Genomic DNA, 12,023 nt, shown 5'->3' on the forward strand with positions numbered 1-12,023 from the left:
GGGCCCCGAAACAAGAATCAGACAAACCAGATAAGCCCAGATGGTAGTCCATGAGATGAAGGAACTAAGCAGCTGGTTGGGATGGCGCCAAGGGGAAAGGTTGCTCTTTTTGTCTCCCGCTCTACTCCTTTCTTCCTGGACGCCTTAGGGGTTCATCATGGAGATTTGAAATAAAGTTCACCAAAGTCATATGTGTTGAATCAAGATTTTGCGTTTCACCATCTCTCAAAAACGAAGAGTGCTTAACCTGCACAGGTTTCTTTCAAAAAAGTCAATTGCTTTTCAGTTCTGGGGTTTCTCTCTTGCCTTGTTCAAGTAGCCTTAAGAGTAAAAATCAACGAAAACGAAAGAAAGATTCAAAGATACCAACAAAGGACACCTTCTGTTTCTTCAATCATCTTTCCACTTGGTAGCACACGAGCTCTTTTCTTTGTATTTTGCCTAGGGAATTCGCAATGTGCTGGTTCAGATGGCAAGGCATCCGCCCGCAGGAGACTCGGGTTTGATCCCTGGGTCGGGAAGATCCCCTGGAGAAGGAAATGGCAACCCACTCCAGTATTCTCGCCTGGGAAATGCCACGGACAGAGGAGCCTGATGGGCCGCACTCCATGGGTCCTACAAGAGTTGGGCTCAACCCAGCAACTACGAACAGAAGTATTTCCAAAGACCACACTCGTGTGTGTGTGTGTGTGTGTGTGTGTGTGTGTGTGTGTGTCTGTCTGTCTGTCTGTGTGCCTGCCTGTGGTTCGTCTGCTCTCTCAGGAAGGTTGGGTGCTTGGCGGGCGGCGTGGGGACAAGGGGGGCGCCTCGGTAGGGCAAAGGGGCGGGGCTGAGGCGCTCCGGTCGACCGCGCCTCCGTGGCTCCCGGTGGGTTTGGGCAGCGGGCAGGTGCCGGGCAAGTTGGGCGCTCAAGATTCGCTGCGCCTAGGCCCGCAGGAGGTTCAGAGGCCCCCGGGCCGCGGGGATCGGGAGGCGGCGGGCCCCGAAGACCGACACCTCCGGGGTCGCGCGGCCCTGAGCAGCGAAGGGGATGGGGGGGGGGGAGGCCCCGCTCAGCCAGCGCGGCCGGGTCTGGAGTGGCCGGGGGTGGGAGGGCGCCGAGACCTCCGCACCCCTCAGCCCACCCCCCAGGCCCCGCGCGCACGCACGCACGCCCTCCCGGTCACTGGGGGGTCCTGGAAGCCCATCGGGCCCCCGGGCCCGGCCAGGCGGTTGCTGGTCTGGTGTTGGCGGTGTTCGGGGGCCGGGCCGGCGTCAGCAGGCTGGAGTGCGGTCGCGGGTCGTGCGGCTCAAGTACAGCACGGCCCCCCGAGGAGAGGGGCGGCCCGTTGGCCCGACCTGCAGGTCAGAGCGAAAGGGAGGCGAAGCGCAAGGCTCTTAGGGCGCCCCGCGGCGGCCGCGTCCGTCTCCGGCCCTACCGGCCTGAAGGCGCCCGATCTCGTCTGATCTCGGAAGCTAAGCAGGGTCGGGCCTGTTTAGTATCTTGGATGGGAGACCACCTGGGAATTCCGGGTGCTGGAGGCTTTTTTGCCTACCAGAAGAGGTCCTTTAGCCCCCGCCCCGCGTCCCAATTCTTGGACCCACACCCCCCTCGCTCCCCCGCCACCCCCGCAGCCCCAGCCCCTCCCGGGGCGGGGGGAGTGAGTGGGTGGCCGGGGCCCCGACTCCCGCTGCAGACCTGGGTTGCCTCCCCGCGGCCCGCGAGCCCCTCCGCATTCGCATTCGGCTTTCAGGAAACCAGACGACCGGCCGTCCCGTCTCCCTCTGGGGCTCCTTTGGCTTGCCTCAGGCAATCCCGGGGCTTGCACCGACTCCAGCCAGAGCCCCAGCCCCCGCCCCACCCCCAGCCTCGCAGGCGATCGCGCATGCGCATGCGAGCGCGCGCACAGATCGATGTGCCCAAACGGGGCATCTGGCTTGTTGGCTTGTACTGGGGGTGGATCTATGCCTGGGAGTGGGACTGCTGAACCATAGGCTACTTCTACTTTTAGTTCCTTCGCGAACCTCCATACTCTTTTCCATCCCGGCTGTACCAACTCCCATTCCTACTCAGCGTGGAGGAGAGTTCCCTTTGCTCCACAGCTTCTCCAGCATCTGCTATGGACAGACATTGCAATGAGGCCCAATCGGACTCGGGCGAAGTGGTCCCTCCTTGGCGTTTGGAGTTGAGTCTCTCCAATCATTAGTGACGTGGAGCAAGATGACCGTTTGGAAATGCAGATGCAATTCTGTCACCATCCTGCTCCAACGGCTCTTGTATTTTCCCATCATATTGAAGATACGACCAATTCCCTTCATGCCTGCTCCTCACGTTCTTCTCGGATGTCTTTTCCCTGGAATGCCCTCTGCACTCTTTGGCTTCCATCCCATAGGGCATTTTCATTTCTTGAACGTCCTAAGGTTCCCTGGTCACGTAGACTTCCAGGATGCTGTTTTCCCTGCCTGAAATTCTTCCTGCATCTCAACCCTGGTTTACGTAGGTTCAACCTATGGACCTCAACGCAATGGTTACTCTGAAAAGCCTTCCCTGACACCCAGGTTTTGGTGAGGGTAGAGGCCCCTCGACAAGTTCTCAAAGGATCTGCCTGTGATGTATCATTAGATTCGTCTCAGTGAAAGCAGGAACTCTGTGTCTGCTTCTCTCCGCCTTCTAGATCCAGAAACTTATTACATGCCTCCCAGCTCATCGTAGGTGCTCAGGATTTACTTAGTGTGTGAAAGACAGAAAAGTTCTTGGACGCCTCAAGGTGTCACTTGGCTCGGCACTTTTGATCTCTTTGTATACTTGGCGATTCCATTCTTTCCTTTCCTGGGTTCATGTGTACGCTATATTCAAGGCACAATCTAAGGCATTAAGACATATCCATCAGTATGGGTTCTTGCTTTCAAGGAACTCGTACAGCAGATTTCTACAGTTTAGGGCTTTTCAAATGCTCTAGAAGAATGTGAACGTTCAGTGTGATCCATTTTCATTTCCAAGAAAGATCGTTTGACTTCCATAGCAAAGGTGGAGACCTTCCGACGTGTAGTCCAATACTTAGACCTTGACCATGTCAGGCAAGTCTTGTGGTTCCTTCTGGAGGTGTGTGGCTCTTGCAGAAACGTGAAGATCTTCCATCGTCCTTGGACTTTGGTGTCATTTGCAATCATCAAGAAAGCTTCCAGGTATAGGTTCCAGACCACCACCGCACACACTCAGTAGCCAACGGAGTGGATTCCAGGAATCTGCGTTGTTAACCAGCATCACCGTTGATATTGTTGCTGCACGCTCTATGCAGTGGCCAGGGCCTGGATTGTCCACTGGGTCTCATGTGGAATGGAAAGAAGGGCTTCCCCCCACCCCACCCCACCCCCCACTGTTGACAGCCTTGTGACTAGAAATGGGCCCCGAAACAAGAATCAGACAAACCAGATAAGCCCAGATGGTAGTCCATGAGATGAAGGAACTAAGCAGCTGGTTGGGATGGCGCCAAGGGGAAAGGTTGCTCTTTTTGTCTCCCGCTCTACTCCTTTCTTCCTGGACGCCTTAGGGGTTCATCATGGAGATTTGAAATAAAGTTCACCAAAGTCATATGTGTTGAATCAAGATTTTGCGTTTCACCATCTCTCAAAAACGAAGAGTGCTTAACCTGCACAGGTTTCTTTCAAATAAGTCAACTGCTTTTCAGTTCTGGGGTTTCTCTCTTGCCTTGTTCAAGTAGCCTTAAGAGTAAAAATCAACGAAAACGAAAGAAAGATTCAAAGATACCAACAAAGGACACCTTCTGTTTCTTCAATCATCTTTCCACTTGGTAGCACACGAGCTCTTTTCTTTGTATTTTGCCTAGGGAATTCGCAATGTGCTGGTTCAGATGGCAAGGCATCCGCCCGCAGGAGACTCGGGTTTGATCCCTGGGTCGGGAAGATCCCCTGGAGAAGGAAATGGCAACCCACTCCAGTATTCTCGCCTGGGAAATGCCACGGACAGAGGAGCCTGATGGGCCGCACTCCATGGGTCCTACAAGAGTTGGGCTCAACCCAGCAACTACGAACAGAAGTATTTCCAAAGACCACACTCGTGTGTGTGTGTGTGTGTGTGTGTGTGTCTGTCTGTCTGTCTGTCTGTGTGCCTGCCTGTGGTTCGTCTGCTCTCTCAGGAAGTTCGGGTGCTTGGCGGGCGGCGTGGGGACAAGGGGGGCGCCTCGGTAGGGCAAAGGGGCGGGGCTGAGGCGTTCCGGTCGACCGCGCCTCCGTGGCTCCCGGTGGGTTTGGGCAGCGGGCAGGTGCCGGGCAAGTTGGGCGCTCAAGATTCGCTGCGCCTAGGCCCGCAGGAGGTTCAGAGGCCCCCGGGCCGCGGGGATCGGGAGGCGGTGGACCCCGAAGACCGACACCTCCGGGGTTGCGCGGCCCTGAGCAGCGAAGGGGATGGGGGGGGAGGCCCCGCTCAGCCAGCGCGGCCGGGTCTGGAGTGGCCGGGGGTGGGAGGGCGCCGAGACCTCCGCACCCCTCAGCCCACCCCCCAGGCCCCGCGCGCACGCACGCACGCCCTCCCGGTCACTGGGGGGTCCTGGAAGCCCATCGGGCCCCCGGGCCCGGCCAGGCGGTTGCTGGTCTGGTGTTGGCGGTGTTCGGGGGCGGGCCGGCGTCAGCAGGCTGGAGTGCGGTCGCGGGTCGTGCGGCTCAAGTACAGCACGGCCCCCCGAGGAGAGGGGCGGCCCGTTGGCCCGACCTGCAGGTCAGAGCGAAAGGGAGGCGAAGCGCAAGGCTCTTAGGGCGCCCCGCGGCGGCCGCGTCCGTCTCCGGCCCTACCGGCCTGAAGGCGCCCGATCTCGTCTGATCTCGGAAGCTAAGCAGGGTCGGGCCTGTTTAGTATCTTGGATGGGAGACCACCTGGGAATTCCGGGTGCTGGAGGCTTTTTTGCCTACCAGAAGAGGTCCTTTAGCCCCCGCCCCGCGTCCCAATTCTTGGACCCACACCCCCCTCGCCCCCCCGCCACCCCCGCAGCCCCAGCCCCTCCCGGGGCGGGGGGAGTGAGTGGGTGGCCGGGGCCCCGACTCCCGCTGCAGACCTGGGTTGCCTCCCCGCGGCCCGCGAGCCCCTCCGCATTCGCATTCGGCTTTCAGGAAACCAGACGACCGGCCGTCCCGTCTCCCTCTGGGGCTCCTTTGGCTTGCCTCAGGCAATCCCGGGGCTTGCACCGACTCCAGCCAGAGCCCCAGCCCCCGCCCCACCCCCAGCCTCGCAGGCGATCGCGCATGCGCATGCGAGCGCGCGCACAGATCGATGTGCCCAAACGGGGCATCTGGCTTGTTGGCTTGTACTGGGGGTGGATCTATGCCTGGGAGTGGGACTGCTGAACCATAGGCTACTTCTACTTTTAGTTCCTTCGCGAACCTCCATACTCTTTTCCATCCCGGCTGTACCAACTCCCATTCCTACTCAGCGTGGAGGAGAGTTCCCTTTGCTCCACAGCTTCTCCAGCATCTGCTATGGACAGACATTGCAATGAGGCCCAATCGGACTCGGGCGAAGTGGTCCCTCCTTGGCGTTTGGAGTTGAGTCTCTCCAATCATTAGTGACGTGGAGCAAGATGACCGTTTGGAAATGCAGATGCAATTCTGTCACCATCCTGCTCCAACGGCTCTTGTATTTTCCCATCATATTGAAGATACGACCAATTCCCTTCATGCCTGCTCCTCACGTTCTTCTCGGATGTCTTTTCCCTGGAATGCCCTCTGCACTCTTTGGCTTCCATCCCATAGGGCATTTTCATTTCTTGAACGTCCTAAGGTTCCCTGGTCACGTAGACTTCCAGGATGCTGTTTTCCCTGCCTGAAATTCTTCCTGCATCTCAACCCTGGTTTACGTAGGTTCAACCTATGGACCTCAACGCAATGGTTACTCTGAAAAGCCTTCCCTGACACCCAGGTTTTGGTGAGGGTAGAGGCCCCTCGACAAGTTCTCAAAGGATCTGCCTGTGATGTATCATTAGATTCGTCTCAGTGAAAGCAGGAACTCTGTGTCTGCTTCTCTCCGCCTTCTAGATCCAGAAACTTATTACATGCCTCCCAGCTCATCGTAGGTGCTCAGGATTTACTTAGTGTGTGAAAGACAGAAAAGTTCTTGGACGCCTCAAGGTGTCACTTGGCTCGGCACTTTTGATCTCTTTGTATACTTGGCGATTCCATTCTTTCCTTTCCTGGGTTCATGTGTACGCTATATTCAAGGCACAATCTAAGGCATTAAGACATATCCATCAGTATGGGTTCTTGCTTTCAAGGAACTCGTACAGCAGATTTCTACAGTTTAGGGCTTTTCAAATGCTCTAGAAGAATGTGAACGTTCAGTGTGATCCATTTTCATTTCCAAGAAAGATCGTTTGACTTCCATAGCAAAGGTGGAGACCTTCCGACGTGTAGTCCAATACTTAGACCTTGACCATGTCAGGCAAGTCTTGTGGTTCCTTCTGGAGGTGTGTGGCTCTTGCAGAAACGTGAAGATCTTCCATCGTCCTCGGACTTTGGTGTCATTTGCAATCATCAAGAAAGCTTCCAGGTATAGGTTCCAGACCACCACCGCACACACTCAGTAGCCAACGCAGTGGATTCCAGGAATCTGCGTTGTTAACCAGCATCACCGTTGATATTGTTGCTGCACGCTCTATGCAGTGGCCAGGGCCTGGATTGTCCACTGGGTCTCATGTGGAATGGAAAGAAGGGCTTCCCCCCCACCCCACCCCACCCCCCACTGTTGACAGCCTTGTGACTAGAAACGGGCCCCGAAACAAGAATCAGACAAACCAGATAAGCCCAGATGGTAGTCCATGAGATGAAGGAACTAAGCAGCTGGTTGGGATGGCGCCAAGGGGAAAGGTTGCTCTTTTTGTCTCCCGCTCTACTCCTTTCTTCCTGGACGCCTTAGGGGTTCATCATGGAGATTTGAAATAAAGTTCACCAAAGTCATATGTGTTGAATCAAGATTTTGCGTTTCACCATCTCTCAAAAACGAAGAGTGCTTAACCTGCACAGGTTTCTTTCAAAAAAGTCAACTGCTTTTCAGTTCTGGGGTTTCTCTCTTGCCTTGTTCAAGTAGCCTTAAGAGTAAAAATCAACGAAAACGAAAGAAAGATTCAAAGATACCAACAAAGGACACCTTCTGTTTCTTCAATCATCTTTCCACTTAGTAGCACACGAGCTCTTTTCTTTGTATTTTGCCTAGGGAATTCGCAATGTGCTGGTTCAGATGGCAAGGCATCCGCCCGCAGGAGACTCGGGTTTGATCCCTGGGTCGGGAAGATCCCCTGGAGAAGGAAATGGCAACCCACTCCAGTATTCTCGCCTGGGAAATGCCACGGACAGAGGAGCCTGATGGGCCGCACTCCATGGGTCCTATAAAAGTTGGGCTCAACCCAGCAACTACGAACAGAAGTATTTCCAAAGACCACACTCGTGTGTGTGTGTGTGTGTGTCTGTCTGTCTGTCTGTCTGTGTGCCTGCCTGTGGTTCGTCTGCTCTCTCAGGAAGGTTGGGTGCTTGGCGGGCGGCGTGGGGACAAGGGGGGCGCCTCGGTAGGGCAAAGGGGCGGGGCTGAGGCGCTCCGGTCGACCACGCCTCCGTGGCTCCCGGTGGGTTTGGGCAGCGGGCAGGTGCCGGGCAAGTTGGGCGCTCAAGATTCGCTGCGCCTAGGCCCGCAGGAGGTTCAGAGGCCCCCGGGCCGCGGGGATCGGGAGGCGGCGGGCCCCGAAGACCGACACCTCCGGGGTCGCGCGGCCCTGAGCAGCGAAGGGGATGGGGGGGGAGGCCCCGCTCAGCCAGCGCGGCCGGGTCTGGAGTGGCCGGGGGTGGGAGGGCGCCGAGACCTCCGCACCCCTCAGCCCACCCCCCAGGCCCCGCGCGCACGCACGCACGCCCTCCCGGTCACTGGGGGGTCCTGGAAGCCCATCGGGCCCCCGGGCCCGGCCAGGCGGTTGCTGGTCTGGTGTTGGCGGTGTTCGGGGGCCGGGCCGGCGTCAGCAGGCTGGAGTGCGGTCGCGGGTCGTGCGGCTCAAGTACAGCACGGCCCCCCGAGGAGAGGGGCGGCCCGTTGGCCCGACCTGCAGGTCAGAGCGAAAGGGAGGCGAAGCGCAAGGCTCTTAGGGCGCCCCGCGGCGGCCGCGTCCGTCTCCGGCCCTACCGGCCTGAAGGCGCCCGATCTCGTCTGATCTCGGAAGCTAAGCAGGGTCGGGCCTGTTTAGTATCTTGGATGGGAGACCACCTGGGAATTCCGGGTGCTGGAGGCTTTTTTGCCTACCAGAAGAGGTCCTTTAGCCCCCGCCCCGCGTCCCAATTCTTGGACCCACACCCCCCTCGCCCCCCCGCCACCCCCGCAGCCCCAGCCCCTCCCGGGGCGGGGGGAGTGAGTGGGTGGCCGGGGCCCCGACTCCCGCTGCAGACCTGGGTTGCCTCCCCGCGGCCCGCGAGCCCCTCCGCATTCGCATTCGGCTTTCAGGAAACCAGACGACCGGCCGTCCCGTCTCCCTCTGGGGCTCCTTTGGCTTGCCTCAGGCAATCCCGGGGCTTGCACCGACTCCAGCCAGAGCCCCAGCCCCCGCCCCACCCCCAGCCTCGCAGGCGATCGCGCATGCGCATGCGAGCGCGCGCACAGATCGATGTGCCCAAACGGGGCATCTGGCTTGTTGGCTTCTACTGGGGGTGGATCTATGCCTGGGAGTGGGACTGCTGAACCATAGGCTACTTCTACTTTTAGTTCCTTCGCGAACCTCCATACTCTTTTCCATCCCGGCTGTACCAACTCCCATTCCTACTCAGCGTGGAGGAGAGTTCCCTTTGCTCCACAGCTTCTCCAGCATCTGCTATGGACAGACATTGCAATGAGGCCCAATCGGACTCGGGCGAAGTGGTCCCTCCTTGGCGTTTGGAGTTGAGTCTCTCCAATCATTAGTGACGTGGAGCAAGATGACCGTTTGGAAATGCAGATGCAATTCTGTCACCATCCTGCTCCAACGGCTCTTGTATTTTCCCATCATATTGAAGATACGACCAATTCCCTTCATGCCTGCTCCTCACGTTCTTCTCGGATGTCTTTTCCCTGGAATGCCCTCTGCACTCTTTGGCTTCCATCCCATAGGGCATTTTCATTTCTTGAACGTCCTAAGGTTCCCTGGTCACGTAGACTTCCAGGATGCTGTTTTCCCTGCCTGAAATTCTTCCTGCATCTCAACCCTGGTTTACGTAGGTTCAACCTATGGACCTCAACGCAATGGTTACTCTGAAAAGCCTTCCCTGACACCCAGGTTTTGGTGAGGGTAGAGGCCCCTCGACAAGTTCTCAAAGGATCTGCCTGTGATGTATCATTAGATTCGTCTCAGTGAAAGCAGGAACTCTGTGTCTGCTTCTCTCCGCCTTCTAGATCCAGAAACTTATTACATGCCTCCCAGCTCATCGTAGGTGCTCAGGATTTACTTAGTGTGTGAAAGACAGAAAAGTTCTTGGACGCCTCAAGGTGTCACTTGGCTCGGCACTTTTGATCTCTTTGTATACTTGGCGATTCCATTCTTTCCTTTCCTGGGTTCATGTGTACCCTATATTCAAGGCACAATCTAAGGCATTAAGACATATCCATCAGTATGGGTTCTTGCTTTCAAGGAACTCGTACAGCAGATTTCTACAGTTTAGGGCTTTTCAAATGCTCTAGAAGAATGTGAACGTTCAGTGTGATCCATTTTCATTTCCAAGAAAGATCGTTTGACTTCCATAGCAAAGGTGGAGACCTTCCGACGTGTACTCCAATACTTAGACCTTGACCATGTCAGGCAAGTCTTGTGGTTCCTTCTGGAGGTGTGTGGCTCTTGCAGAAACGTGAAGATCTTCCATCATCCTCGGACTTTGGTGTCATTTGCAATCATCAAGAAAGCTTCCAGGTATAGGTTCCAGACCACCACCGCACACACTCAGTAGCCAACGGAGTGGATTCCAGGAATCTGCGTTGTTAACCAGCATCACCGTTGATATTGTTGCTGCACGCTCTACAGTGGCCAGGGCCTGGATTGTCCACTGGGTCTCATGTGGAATGGAAAGAAGGGCTTCCCCCCCACCCCACCCCACCCCCCACTGTTGACAGCCTTGTGACTAGAAACGGGCCCCGAATCAAGAATCAGACAAACCAGATAAGCCCAGATGGTAGTCCATGAGATGAAGGAACTAAGCAGCTGGTTGGGATGGCGCCAAGGGGAAAGGTTGCTCTTTTTGTCTCCCGCTCTACTCCTTTCTTCCTGGACGCCTTAGGGGTTCATCATGGAGATTTGAAATAAAGTTCACCAAAGTCATATGTGTTGAATCAAGATTTTGCGTTTCACCATCTCTCAAAAACGAAGAGTGCTTAACCTGCACAGGTTTCTTTCAAATAAGTCAACTGCTTTTCAGTTCTGGGGTTTCTCTCTTGCCTTGTTCAAGTAGCCTTAAGAGTAAAAATCAACGAAAATGAAAGAAAGATTCAAAGATACCAACAAAGGACACCTTCTGTTTCTTCAATCATCTTTCCACTTAGTAGCACACGAGCTCTTTTCTTTGTATTTTGCCTAGGGAATTTGCAATGTGCTGGTTCAGATGGCAAGGCATCCGCCCGCAGGAGACTCGGGTTTGATCCCTGGGTCGGGAAGATCCCCTGGAGAAGGAAATGGCAACCCACTCCAGTATTCTCGCCTGGGAAATGCCACGGACAGAGGAGCCTGATGGGCCGCACTCCATGGGTCCTATAAGAGTTGGGCTCAACCCAGCAACTACGAACAGAAGTATTTCCAAAGACCACACTCAAGTGTGTGTGTGTGTGTGTGTGTGTGTGTGTGTGTCTGTCTGTCTGTGTGCCTGCCTGTGGTTCGTCTGCTCTCTCAGGAAGGTCGGGTGCTTGGCGGGCGGCGTGGGGACAAGGGGGGCGCCTCGGTAGGGCAAAGGGGCGGGGCTGAGGCGCTCCGGTCGACCACGCCTCCGTGGCTCCCGGTGGGTTTGGGCAGCGGGCAGGTGCCGGGCAAGTTGGGCGCTCAAGATTCGCTGCGCCTAGGCCCGCAGGAGGTTCAGAGGCCCCCGGGCCGCGGGGATCGGGAGGCGGCGGGCCCCGAAGACCGACACCTCCGGGGTCGCGCGGCCCTGAGCAGCGAAGGGGATGGGGGGGGAGGCCCCGCTCAGCCAGCGCGGCCGGGTCTGGAGTGGCCGGGGGTGGGAGGGCGCCGAGACCTCCGCACCCCTCAGCCCACCCCCCAGGCCCCGCGCGCACGCACGCACGCCCTCCCGGTCACTGGGGGGTCCTGGAAGCCCATCGGGCCCCCGGGCCCGGCCAGGCGGTTGCTGGTCTGGTGTTGGCGGTGTTCGGGGGCCGGGCCGGCGTCAGCAGGCTGGAGTGCGGTCGCGGGTCGTGCGGCTCAAGTACAGCACGGCCCCCCGAGGAGAGGGGCGGCCCGTTGGCCCGACCTGCAGGTCAGAGCGAAAGGGAGGCGAAGCGCAAGGCTCTTAGGGCGCCCCGCGGCGGCCGCGTCCGTCTCCGGCCCTACCGGCCTGAAGGCGCCCGATCTCGTCTGATCTCGGAAGCTAAGCAGGGTCGGGCCTGTTTAGTATCTTGGATGGGAGACCACCTGGGAATTCCGGGTGCTGGAGGCTTTTTTGCCTACCAGAAGAGGTCCTTTAGCCCCCGCCCCGCGTCCCAATTCTTGGACCCACACCCCCCTCGCCCCCCCGCCACCCCCGCAGCCCCAGCCCCTCCCGGGGCGGGGGGAGTGAGTGGGTGGCCGGGGCCCCGACTCCCGCTGCAGACCTGGGTTGCCTCCCCGCGGCCCGCGAGCCCCTCCGCATTCGCATTCGGCTTTCAGGAAACCAGACGACCGGCCGTCCCGTCTCCCTCTGGGGCTCCTTTGGCTTGCCTCAGGCAATCCCGGGGCTTGCACCGACTCCAGCCAGAGCCCCAGCCCCCGCCCCACCCCCAGCCTCGCAGGCGATCGCGCATGCGCATGCGAGCGCGCGCACAGATCGATGTGCCCAAACGGGGCATCTGGCTT

General features: G+C 57.7%; 4 pseudogenes; all 4 read left to right on the top strand.

Annotated features, from left to right (window-relative positions):
* Window positions 1–1,404: 1,404 nt before the first annotated feature.
* Window positions 1,405–1,524, top strand: LOC129638290 (uncharacterized; annotated as a pseudogene).
* A 3,250-nt stretch (window positions 1,525–4,774) lies between these two features.
* On the top strand, window positions 4,775–4,894 carry LOC129638291 (uncharacterized; annotated as a pseudogene).
* Window positions 4,895–8,138: 3,244 nt separating this feature from the next.
* On the top strand, window positions 8,139–8,258 carry LOC129638292 (uncharacterized; annotated as a pseudogene).
* Window positions 8,259–11,508: 3,250 nt separating this feature from the next.
* On the top strand, window positions 11,509–11,628 carry LOC129638294 (uncharacterized; annotated as a pseudogene).
* Window positions 11,629–12,023: the final 395 nt, after the last annotated feature.

The sequence above is a fragment of the Bubalus kerabau genome, chromosome 23 (assembly GCF_029407905.1).
Source record: "Bubalus kerabau isolate K-KA32 ecotype Philippines breed swamp buffalo chromosome 23, PCC_UOA_SB_1v2, whole genome shotgun sequence".
Classification (NCBI taxonomy): Eukaryota; Metazoa; Chordata; class Mammalia; order Artiodactyla; family Bovidae; genus Bubalus; species Bubalus kerabau.